At 60.6% G+C, this 12,500-nt stretch overlaps 1 non-coding gene across 1 annotated transcript; it reads right to left on the bottom strand.

Moving 5' to 3' along the window:
* Positions 1–1,023: 1,023 nt before the first annotated feature.
* LOC142794030 (small subunit ribosomal RNA) lies at positions 1,024–2,838 on the bottom strand. Its single transcript, XR_012892015.1, has one exon. It is a non-coding gene; the product is annotated as a small subunit ribosomal RNA (ribosomal RNA).
* Positions 2,839–12,500: the final 9,662 nt, after the last annotated feature.

The raw sequence follows: 12,500 nt of genomic DNA, 5'->3' as shown, positions 1-12,500 counted from the left end.
ACTCGAGGCGGAAGAACGAAGCCAGCAAGGGCCTGGCCGCAAGTGCGTTCAATTGTCGGGACGTCCAAGTCCCTCGTTCTTCCGTGCTTCCTCTTTCGGCAAGTCGTTGCGGCACCTTCCCAAAGCGCGCAGACCCGCTAATCGCGACGAGCGCGACGTGGCCGTGCCGCCTTTCCCTCGGCAGCAAGCAAAACGCCTGGCAACGTCGACGCTCCCCTAACCGCGATCTCGCACCGTGTTTCGTGTGGCGAATTCAAAAGCCGGCCGGCGCTGCTGCAACCATTACGGTCGGTACGCATACGCCGCGGAGGGCGGGACGGTCATCGGAGCGTGCGGTTCCTCCATCGAGTACTGCGCACCTCGGCCGTCGCATCGCCGTGCCATGACCGGCCGCGCGTCAACGCGAACCGGTGCCAGCGAGATCCCTCGCCTGCAAGAACCGACCGGCAGCCTCCGTCACCCGAGGACGCGGAGGCGCTTGCCGCGGACGGCGGGACGGTATGCACTGGTGCACAGCGGACCCGTCACATCGCCAGTTCCTTGACCGACCGCCGACGCTTGTGCCGTTCCTCTCGTACTTGGCAGTCGCCGCGCGATTGTCGGGTCTCGTTCTTGCACGCTCGAACGGTCGGGAGGGCACTCGGCTGGCGTTTCGGGAACGCGCAGCCTCGCCTTCTACCGACGTAACCACGACTCGCCGTTCGCGCTCCGCCGCTCCTGTTTACAGTACTAGGCGGTCCCGCAGCGGTCGGGTCGCGCATTTCGAGCGCTTCGAGCCACGGTGCAGTGGCGGGTCGAAAGCCGACCTATGAGTGCGTTGCGCCGTTTGTACCCGCGTCCGCCACCTGGCCGACCGTCCAAGGTCGCGGTGTTGGCGTCCGCTGGGCGCAACAATTTGTCACGGGGTGCCGCTCCACATTCAGGCAGCCCCGTGGGGAAAAGCCGACCCCGCGTCCAAACGGGGTCAGCGGCAGAAAGTGTCGGGCGCAGACGCAGCTGAGGCGCTCACCCTTCACAATCCGTTAATGATCCTTCCGCAGGTTCACCTACGGAAACCTTGTTACGACTTTTACTTCCTCTAAATGATCAAGTTTGGTCATCTTTCCAACAGACCGGCGCAACCGAAAGGCCGCGCCGGACATCGGTCCGAAGACCTCACTAAATCATTCAATCGGTAGTAGCGACGGGCGGTGTGTACAAAGGGCAGGGACGTAATCAACGCGAGCTTATGACTCGCGCTTACTGGGAATTCCTCGTTCAAGGGGAACAATTGCAAGCCCCTATCCCAATCACGAAAGAAGTTCCACGGGTTACCCAGTCTTTTCAGACAGGGATAAAGACACGCTGCTTCCTTCAGTGTAGCGCGCGTGCGGCCCCGGACATCTAAGGGCATCACAGACCTGTTATTGCTCTGTTTCGTGCGGCTAGGAGCCGCTTGTCCCTCTAAGAAGGTTGTAAGGTGCTGGGAACCCCGCACCTATTTAATAGGCTAGAGTCTCGTTCGTTATCGGAATTAACCAGACAAATCGCTCCACCAACTAAGAACGGCCATGCACCACCATCCACCGAATCAAGAAAGAGCTCTCAATCTGTCAATCCTCCCAGTGTCCGGGCCGGGTAAGTTTTCCCGTGTTGAGTCAAATTAAGCCGCAGGCTCCACTCCTGGTGGTGCCCTTCCGTCAATTCCTTTAAGTTTCAGCTTTGCAACCATACTTCCCCCGGAACCCAAATACTTTGGTTTCCCGGAAGCTGCCCGCCGAGTCATTTGAGTAACTCAGGCGGATCGCTGGTTGGCATCGTTTATGGTCAGAACTAGGGCGGTATCTGATCGCCTTCGAACCTCTGACTTTCGTTCTTGATCAATGAAAACATTCTTGGCAAATGCTTTCGCAGTAGTTCGTCTTGCGACGGTCCAAGAATTTCACCTCTAGCGCCGCAATACGAATGCCCCCGTCCGTCCCTCTTAATCATTACCTCGTATTCCAAAAACCAACAGAACAGAAACGAGGTCTTGTTCTATTATTCCATGCAAGTTTATTCAGGCGACTCGCCTGCGTTGAGCACTCTAATTTTTTCAAAGTAAAAGCACCGGCCATCTCGAGGCACACAATGAAGTGCACCAAGAAAGAACCGGCATGATGTTCAGTCCGAGCCGTCGCATCGGGTAGATGCACTACTCGTCTGGAACTGAGATCCAACTACGAGCTTTTTAACCGCAGCAGCTTTAGTATACGCTATTGGAGCTGGAATTACCGCGGCTGCTGGCACCAGACTTGCCCTCCAATTGATCCTCGTTAAAGGATTTAGAGTGTACTCATTTCAATTACGGGGCCTCAAAAGAGTCCCGTATTGTTATTTTTCGTCACTACCTCCCCGTGCCGGGAGTGGGTAATTTGCGCGCCTGCTGCCTTCCTTGGATGTGGTAGCCGTTTCTCAGGCTCCCTCTCCGGAATCGAACCCTGATTCTCCGTTACCCGTAACAACCATGGTAAGCAAGTAACCTACCATCGAAAGTTGATAAGGCAGACACTTGAAAGAAACGTCGCCGGCTCGTGGCCATGCGATCAGCACAAAGTTATCCAGAGTCACCACACAATACGGGCCGAAACCCGATCGATCTTGGTCTAATAAAAGCACCCGTTACCCAAAGGGCTCCAGGCTCACTGCATGTATTAGCTCTAGAATTGCCACAGTTATCCAAGTAGGAAGAAACGATCTAAGGAACCATAACTGATTTAATGAGCCATTCGCGGTTTCGCCTTATTTCGGCATGTACTTAGACATGCATGGCTTAATCTTTGAGACAAGCATATGATTACTGGCAGGATCAACCAGGTAATCGTTCGACTGCGCGTCCGTCCTCGCCCTCGGCGGGCCGGACGCAGTCTGTGTGCGGCGGAGGCCACCTTCAGGCGCCCCAACACGCTTATTTTGCACTCCGAGATGACGGCGTTCGAGCTCGCTACGGCACAACCTTCCCGAAAGACGAGTGGGAGCCGTGCGGCAAGAAGCACGTTCATGCTCGCTCTTTTTCGTTGCATCGACTCGGTCGCGCCGTGCGGGTTGCCCAAGCCCGCTGCACTGTCGGTGGACCGGCCGGAACTAGCAACGGAGCCGAGACTGCAAAGCCGCCAGACGACGGGTCACGCCCGCGTCTTCGGCGCTTTCGCATCTGAATCGCCCGAGGACGACACGGAACACACCTCGATATCGTGGTAAAACGGCACCGTCCGACAACCAGCCCCTAACGCATCAAGCGGATGAGGCTGCAGACGACTGCCGTGGATTCCCCTGGAGCAGACCCGAGGACACGCTTGACGAGGCCGAAGCCCGCCGCATATCAGACACCCGGTCGCTTTCGCGTACGCCGCTCACGAGAACCCCCACATAATAGCAGCGATAAGTACCCAGACCTCCTTGGGCCCTAATACGAGCGTACTCGAGAAAATTTCACCGCGGGTGTGCCCCGAAACGTGTGGCATGTTGAGCGTGCCACAAGTCTACGTCGCTCTCAAACCCGCCGAGGTCGTAGAATTTGCGACCCTACTCACGAAATTCCCACCGAGGATACGGCCGCAAACGTACCGCACCTTGGGTAGGCCACGAGTTTGTGCAACACTACGCTGACGGCACAGCACCGAGGTCGTGCGCGCACGCACGGGAAAATTCCGCCGCGGTTTCTGCCGAAAACGTGAGGCACCACGACTCTCCGCAAGTTCGCGTCGACTGCGAAAGACCGAAGTCGTGAACGACGTGTCCGCTACTCGCCGCCGACACGCTGGACACCAAACGTACAACGACTCGACGGCGTCGTAGAGGCCCACGACGCGGTTTTCCTTAACGACGTCTCGGCGTGGCACCGACAGGTTAGAACGGCCGACCAACGTTCCCTGTCCGCCGTTCGGCTCAGTCGAAGGGCTCGGCGACTTCGGCAACGCTGCGAAGCCGCACGGTGACGCACGCCATGTCCCCATTTTTTTTTTTCTTTCTGCGTCTGCCGGGGTGCCCCTATAATAGCAGCGATAAGCACCCAGACCGCCGTGGGTCGCTCGCCCCGGCTGACGTGGTTTTTCGTACTCCTGCGGCGGTCGCCGTCAAGCACGTCCAAATACGCTACTTTCGTGGGCGCATTCACGCTCTTTCGCTTCGCCGGAGTGCCAGCACTCACTCTGCCAAAAACGGCGAACATCCGAGCGGCGGTTCCCACTTTTGCGTCGGCGTCGCAAACCCCGCCCCGGCAGACGAGGTTTGCCGTACTCGTGCGACGGTGGCCGGCGGGCACGTCGAAAGACGCCGATATCGTGCGCGAATTGGCGCACCTTGGCTTCACCGGAGTGCCGCCACTGACTCCTCCAAAAACGGCGAAGATCCGAGCGGCGCTTCCCACTTTCGCATCGGCGTCCCGAACTCCGCCCCGGCTGACGCGGTTTACCGTACTCGTGCGACGGTCGCCGGCGAGCACGTGGAAAGACGCCGATATCGTGCCCGAATCGGCTCCGTTCGGCTTCGCCGGAGTGCCAGCACTGGCTCGGCGAAAGACGACGAACATCCGAGCGACGGTTCTCACTATTGCGTACGCGTCGCAAACCCCGCCCCGGCAGACGCACTTTGCCGTACTCGTGCGACGGTCGCCGGCGAGCACGTAGAAAGACGCCGATATCGTGCCGGAATCGGCCCCGTTTGGCTTCGCCGGAGTGCCAGCACTCACTCGGCCACAAACGGCGAACATCCGAGCGGCGGTTCCCACTTAGCCGTCGGCGTCCCGAACTCCGCCCCGGCAGACGCGGTTGCCGAGCTCGTGCGACTAGCGACCGCGAAGCCGTCTCGCGACGCCGCTTTCGTGCGCGGCTCCCACTGCGACCTGGGTCACCCGAGGTCGACGAGCAAAAAAGAATGTCGAAAAAAATTTTTTTTTTTTTGCGTCTGCCGGGGTGCCCCTATAATAGCAGCGATAAGCACCCAGACCGCCATGGGTCGCTCGCCCCGGCTGACGTGGTTTTTCGTTTTCCTGCGGTGGTCGTCGTCAAGCACGTCCAAACACGCCACTTTCGTGGGCGCATTCGCGCTCTTTCGCTTCGCCGGAGTGCCAGCACTCACTCTGCCAAAAACGGCGAACATCCGAGCGGCGGTTCCCACTTTTGCGTCGGCGTCGCAAACCCCGCCCCGGCAGACGAGGTTTGCCGTACTCGTGCGACGGTGGCCGGCGGGCACGTCGAAAGACGCCGATATCGTGCGCGAATTGGCGCACCTTGGCTTCACCGGAGTGCCGCCACTGACTCCTCCAAAAACGGCGAAGATCCGAGCGGCGCTTCCCACTTTCGCATCGGCGTCCCGAACTCCGCCCCGGCTGACGCGGTTTACCGTACTCGTGCGACGGTCGCCGGCGAGCACGTGGAAAGACGCCGATATCGTGCCCGAATCGGCTCCGTTCGGCTTCGCCGGATTGCCAGCACTGGCTCGGCGAAAGACGACGAACATCCGAGCGACGGTTCTCACTATTGCGTACGCGTCGCAAACCCCGCCCCGGCAGACGCACTTTGCCGTACTCGTGCGACGGTCGCCGGCGAGCACGTAGAAAGACGCCGATATCGTGCCGGAATCGGCCCCGTTTGGCTTCGCCGGAGTGCCAGCACTCACTCGGCCACAAACGGCGAACATCCGAGCGGCGGTTCCCACTTAGCCGTCGGCGTCCCGAACTCCGCCCCGGCAGACGCGGTTGCCGAGCTCGTGCGACTAGCGACCGCGAAGCCGTCTCGCGACGCCGCTTTCGTGCGCGGCTCCCACTGCGACCTGGGTCACCCGAGGTCGACGAGCAAAAAAGAATGTCGAAAAAAATTTTTTTTTTTTTTTTTGCGTCTGCCGGGGTGCCCCTATAATAGCAGCGATAAGCACCCAGACCGCCATGGGTCGCTCGCCCCGGCTGACGTGGTTTTTCGTTTTCCTGCGGTGGTCGTCGTCAAGCACGTCCAAACACGCCACTTTCGTGGGCGCATTCGCGCTCTTTCGCTTCGCCGGAGTGCCAGCACTCACTCTGCCAAAAACGGCGAACATCCTAGTGGCGGTTCCCACTTTTGCGTCGGCGTCGCCAACCCCGCCCCGGCATACGCGGTTTGCCGTACTCGTGCGGCGGTGGCCGGCGGGCACGTCGAAAGACACCGATATCGTGCGCGAGTCGATGCTTCTTGGTCTCGCAGGAGGGCCGCCACTCACTCCTGCAAAAACGGCGAAGATCCGAGCGGCGCTTCCCACTTTTTCGTCGGCGTCGCAAACCTCGCCCCGGCAGACGCGCTTTGCCGTACTCGTGCGACGGTCGCCGGCGAGCACGTCGAAATACGCCGATATCGTGCCCGAATCGGCCCCGTTTCGCTTCGCCGGAGTGCCAGCACTCGCTCGGCCAAAGACGACGAACATCCGAGCGACGGTTCCCACTATTGCGTACGCGTCGCGAACCCCGCCCCGGCAGACGCGGTTTGCCGTACTCGTGCGGCGGTGGCCGGCGGGCACGTCGAAAGACGCCGATATCGTGCACGAATTGGCGCTCCTTGGCTTCACCGGAGTGCCAGCACTCACTCGGCCAAAAACGGCGAACATCCGAGCAGCGGTACCCACTTAGCCGTCGGCATCCCGAACTCCGCGCCGGCTGACGCGGTTGCCGAGCTCGTGCGACTAGCGACCGCGAACGCGTCTCGCGACGCCGCTTTCGTGCGCGGCTCCCATTGCGACCTGGGTTACCCGAGCTCGACCAGCAAAAAAGAAGGTCGAAAATTTTTTTTTTTTTTTCTGCGTCTGCCGGGGTGCCCCTATAATAGCAGCGATAAGCACCCAGACCGCCGTGTGTCGCTCGCCCCGGCTGACGTGGTTTTTCGTACTCCTGCAGCGGTCGCCGTCACGCACGTCCAAATACGCCACTTTCGTGGGCGCATTCGCGCTCTTTCGCGTCGCCGGAGTGCCAGCACTCACTCTGCCAAAAACGGCCAACATCCGAGCGGCGGTTCCCACTTTTGCGTCGGCGTCGTAAACCCCGCCCCGGCAGACGCGGTTTGCCCTACTCGTGCGACGGTCGCCGGCGAGCGCGTCGAAAGACGCCGATATCGTGCGCTAATTGGCGCTCCCTGGCTTCTCCGGAGTGCCGCCACTCACTCCTCCAAAAACGGCGAAGATCCGAGCGGCGTTCTCCACTTTCGCATCGGCGTCCCGAACTCCGCCCGGGCTGACGCGGTTTACCGTACTCGTGCGACGGTCGCCGGCGGGCACGTCGAAAGACGCCGATATCGTGCCGTAATCGGCCCCGTTTGGCTTCGCCCGTGTGCCAGCACTCACTCGGCCAAAAACGGCGAACATCCGAGCAGCGTTTCCCACTTTCGCATCGGCGTCCCGAAGCCCGCCCCGGCAGACGCGGTTTGCCCTACTCGAGCGACGGTCGCCGGCGATCACGTCGAAAGGCGCCGAATTCGTGCACGAATCGATGCTTCTTGGTCTCGCAGGAGGGCCGCCACTCACTCCTGCAAAAACGGCGAAGATCCGAGTTGCGCTTCCCACTTTTTCGTCGGCGTCCCGAACTACGCCCCGGCTGACGCGGTTTACCGTACTCGTGCGACGGTCGCCGGCGGGCACTTCAAAATACGCCGATTTCGTGGGCGCATTCACGCTGTTTCGCTTCCCCGGAGTGCCAACACTCACTCTGCCGAAAGCGGCGATCATCCGAGCGGCGGTTCCCACTTTTGCGTCGGCTTCGCAAACGGCGCCCCGGCAGACGCGCTCGTGCGACGTACTCGTGCGACGGTCGCCGGCGAGCACGTCGAAAGACGCCGATATCGTGCTCGAATCGACCCCGTTTCGCTTCGCCGGAGTGCTGCCAGTCACGGCGCAGAAAACGGCGAACAAGTGTTTTTTTTTTTTTTTTTCCTAGAATTTGTGTTATAGAAGGCACATTTGATATCGGACGATAATTTTCAACTTTATCACGCGCACCGATTTTCGTGTAGAGGTTTGCAAGTTTATGGGAATTTCTCCACTTGGAATAATGCGATTTAGTAGTACTACGAGAACTTCATGGATGTACTCAAGGGTACGGGGCAAGTCAGTTACGTCAACACCTGCAGATTTTTTACACTTCAAACTGAAAATTGTTGGTTGTGAGTCCTCGTGTGATATTAAAGGCCGATTCGCTAACACATAGAACAAAGAAAGAAAGGAAGAAAAAACGCCCGCGCTCGCTCAAGAAACCTGGGTTCGCAACAAGTGGCAACAACAAGCAACCGAGCGAGTGCGCCAAAACCCGTGGCGGCCGAACAAACGCGAAGTCCCAACCGCGTCAGCCGGGGCGGCACGGGACAGGAAAAATCACTTCAGCCGGGGCGGCGGGGCACCGAATAAACCTCGTCACCTCGTCGCAGGATAAAAGAGGAAACAAAAAGTCTAAACAGCGTCTGCTGGAGCGAATGCGTAATAAAACAACAACAACAACAAAAAAAAAAAAACACCCGCGCTCAAGAAGTCTGCAATCACCACAAAAGGCGACTGTGACCGAGCAGCGTCAGCCGGGGCCGTGCGGAAACGGAAAAACCGCGACTACCGGGGCGTCGAGGCACCGAAAAATCCACTTCAGCCGCGGCGAAAAAAAAAAACAAAAAGAAAGACGGAGGGGGGGGGGGGGGAACCACGTCTGCCGGGGCGAAGGAAAAAAAAAAAACGCGTCTGCCGGGGCGAGCCCGGGTGCGGCACCACCGGGAAAACTGTGGCAAACAGACATGGCGATCGAGTGAGTGGGCCGCCAGCCAGGCTCAGCCAAAAAGTGCAAAGTCCGAACTGCGTCAGCCGGGGCGGCAAAAACCACGTCAGCCGGGGCGGCGCAAAAAACCGCGTCTGCCGGGGCGGCACGAAACCGCGTCAGCCGGGGCGGCGCGAAAACTGCGTCAGCCGGGGCGAAAGAAAAAAAAAAAAAAACGCGTCTGCCGGGGCGAGCCCGGGTGCGGCACCACCGGGAAAACTGTGGCAAACAGACATGGCGATCGAGTGAGTGGGCCGCCAGCCAGGCACAGCCGAAAAGTGCAAAGTCCGAACCGTGTCAGCCGGGGCGGCAAAAAACCGCGTCAGCCGGGGCGGCGCAAAAAACCGCGTCTGCCGGGGCGGCACGAAACCGCGTCAGCCGGGGCGGCGCGAAAACTGCGTCAGCCGGGGCGAGCCCGGGTGCGGCACCACCGGGAAAACTGTGGCAAACAGACATGGCGATCGAGTGAGTGGGCCGCCAGCCAGGCTCAGCCAAAAAGTGCCAAGTCCGAACTGCGTCAGCCGGGGCGGCAAAAAACCGCGTCAGCCGGGGCGGCGCAAAAAACCGCGTCTGCCGGGGCGGCGCGAAAACCGCGTCTGCCGGGGCGGCGCGAAAACTGCGTCAGCCGGGGCGAAAGAAAAAAAAAAACGCGTCTGCCGGGGCGAGCCCGGGTGCGGCACCACCGGGAAAACTGTGGCAAACAGACATGGCGATCGAGTGAGTGGGCCGCCAGCAAGGCTCAGCCAAAAAGTGCTAAGTCCGAACTGCGTCAGCTGGGGCGGCAAAAAACCGCGTCAGCCGGGGCGGCGCAAAAAACCGCGTCTGCCGGGGCGGCACGAAACCGCGTCAGCCGGGGCGGCGCGAAAACTGCGTCAGCCGGGGCGAGCCCGGGTGCGGCACCACCGGGAAAACTGTGGCAAACAGACATGGCGATCGAGTGAGTGGGCCGCCAGCCAGGCTCAGCCAAAAAGTGCCAAGTCCGAACTGCGTCAGCCGGGGCGGCAAAAAACCGCGTCAGCCGGGGCGGCGCAAAAAACCGCGTCTGCCGGGGCGGCGCGAAAACCGCGTCTGCCGGGGCGGCGCGAAAACTGCGTCAGCCGGGGCGAAAGAAAAAAAAAACGCGTCTGCCGGGGCGAGCCCGGGTGCGGCACCACCGGGAAAACTGTGGCAAACAGACATGGCGATCGAGTGAGTGGGCCGCCAGCAAGGCTCAGCCAAAAAGTGCTAAGTCCGAACTGCGTCAGCTGGGGCGGCAAAAAACCGCGTCTGCCGGGGCGGCACGAAACCGCGTCAGCCGGGGCGGCGCGAAAACCGCGTCTGCCGGGGCGGCACGAAACCGCGTCAGCCGGGGCGGCGCGAAAACTGCGTCAGCCGGGGCGAGCCCGGGTGCGGCACCACCGGGAAAACTGTGGCAAACAGACATGGCGATCGAGTGAGTGGGCCGCCAGCCAGGCACAGCCGAAAAGTGCTAAGTCCGAACTGCGTCAGCCGGGGCGGCAAAAACCGCGTCAGCCGGGGCGGCGCGAAAACCGCGTCTGCCGGGGCGGCACGAAACCGCGTCAGCCGGGGCGGCGCGAAAACTGCGTCAGCCGGGGCGAGCCCGGGTGCGGCACCACCGGGAAAACTGTGGCTAACAGACATGGCGATCGAGTGAGTGGGCCACCAGCCAGGCTCAGCCAAAAAGTGCTAAGTCCGAACTGCGTCAGCCGGGGCGGCAAAAACCGCGTCAGCCGGGGCGGCGCAAAAAACCGCGTCTGCCGGGGCGGCACGAAACCGCGTCAGCCGGGGCGGCGCGAAAACTGCGTCAGCCGGGGCGAAAGAAAAAAAAAAAACGCGTCTGCCGGGGCGAGCCCGGGTGCGGCACCACCGGGAAAACTGTGGCAAACAGACATGGCGATCGAGTGAGTGGGCCGCCAGCCAGGCACAGCCGAAAAGTGCCAAGTCCGAACTGCGTCAGCCGGGGCGGCAAAAAACCGCGTCAGCCGGGGCGGCGCAAAAAACCGCGTCTGCCGGGGCGGCACGAAACCGCGTCAGCCGGGGCGGCGCGAAAACTGCGTCAGCCGGGGCGAGCCCGGGTGCGGCACCACCGGGAAAACTGTGGCAAACAGACATGGCGATCGAGTGAGTGGGCCGCCAGCCAGGCTCAGCCAAAAAGTGCCAAGTCCGAACTGCGTCAGCCGGGGCGGCGCAAAAAACCGCGTCTGCCGGGGCGGCGCGAAAACCGCGTCTGCCGGGGCGGCGCGAAAACTGCGTCAGCCGGGGCGAAAGAAAAAAAAAACGCGTCTGCCGGGGCGGCAAAAAACCGCGTCTGCCGGGGCGGCACGAAACCGCGTCAGCCGGGGCGGCGCGAAAACCGCGTCTGCCGGGGCGGCACGAAACCGCGTCAGCCGGGGCGAGCCCGGGTGCGGCACCACCGGGAAAACTGTGGCAAACAGACATGGCGATCGAGTGAGTGGGCCGCCAGCCAGGCACAGCCGAAAAGTGCTAAGTCCGAACTGCGTCAGCCGGGGCGGCAAAAACCGCGTCAGCCGGGGCGGCGCAAAAACCGCGTCTGCCGGGGCGAATGCAAAAAAAACAAAGAAAAAAGCCCGCGCTTAATCAAAAGAAAACAAAGAAAAAAGCTTGCGCTTAATCAAAAGAAAACAAACAAAAAAAGTTCGCGCTTAAGCCTGGCGGTGGAACCACCGGGGCAAACAGACCTGGCGATCGAGTGAGTGGGCCGCCAGCCGGGGTGAGCCAAAAAGTGCAAAGTCGGAACCGCGTCAGCCGGGGCGGCGCGAAAACCGCGTCAGCCGGGGCGGCGCAAAAACTGCGTCAGCCGGGGCGGCACGGAAAAACGAAAACCGCGTCAGCCGGGGCGGCACGGAAAAACGAAAACCACGTCAGCCGGGGCGACATCAAAATGAGGAAAAAAAAAAAAACTGCCTTAGGACACCTGCGTACACTTTCATGCGTTTGGGCATATCTCTCTGTAACACGCGCGCCCCTCGTTACGCGCGGCACTCTGTTTTCTCCGACACCCATATTTCGGCGGCATGTGGCACGCGCGCCCGTCCCTACGCACGGCACACCGCAGTGCTTTCTCGATATTTTTCTTTTCCTCCAACACCGTCATCTATAGGCTTTTAGTGACCTGTTGCTCGTGGCAAAAGTTCGCTAGCTCTGACACCTCTTGCATGCGCACCGTTTTTGCGCACGGTGCTATGCCGCAAAGCACGGCAGTCGCATGCGTTTCTCTCAGGCACCTCTTTTTTGACACAACGCTGTGGTGCTTAGAAACACACCCGCCGCTTTTGCGCACAGAACTCCACCGTACAGCACGGTAGTCACGTTTGTTCCACACGAACAGCAGTGTGCATCGTGCTACGACACTTTGAAAGCTTTTTCTTCCGAGTCTCGACCGCGCTGTTCCTTTCGTACTTGGCGCGGTTTTGGGACCAGCTTTGTTTTAAACCCCTACTGCGCGCCGTTCCTTTCGTACTTGGCGCGGTTCAGGGTTTGTTTCGAGCCCTTAGCCGCGCTGTTCCCTCCGTACTTGGCGCGGTTTAGGGTCGAGCTTTGTCTCGAGCCCTCTCCGCGCCGTTCCTTCCGTACTTGGCGCGGTTTAGGGTTTGTTTCGAGCCCTTAGCCGCGCTGTTCCCTCCGTACTTGGCGCGGTTTAGGGTTTGTTTCGAGCCCTTAGCCGCGCTGTTCCCTCCGTACTTGGCGCGGTTTAGGGTCGAGCTTTGTC

This window comes from Rhipicephalus microplus, unplaced genomic scaffold, assembly GCF_043290135.1.
Source record: "Rhipicephalus microplus isolate Deutch F79 unplaced genomic scaffold, USDA_Rmic scaffold_363, whole genome shotgun sequence".
NCBI classification, from domain to species: Eukaryota; Metazoa; Arthropoda; class Arachnida; order Ixodida; family Ixodidae; genus Rhipicephalus; species Rhipicephalus microplus.
The sequence above is the reverse complement of the archived record's forward strand: the minus strand, read 5'-3'. Positions and strand labels throughout refer to the sequence as shown.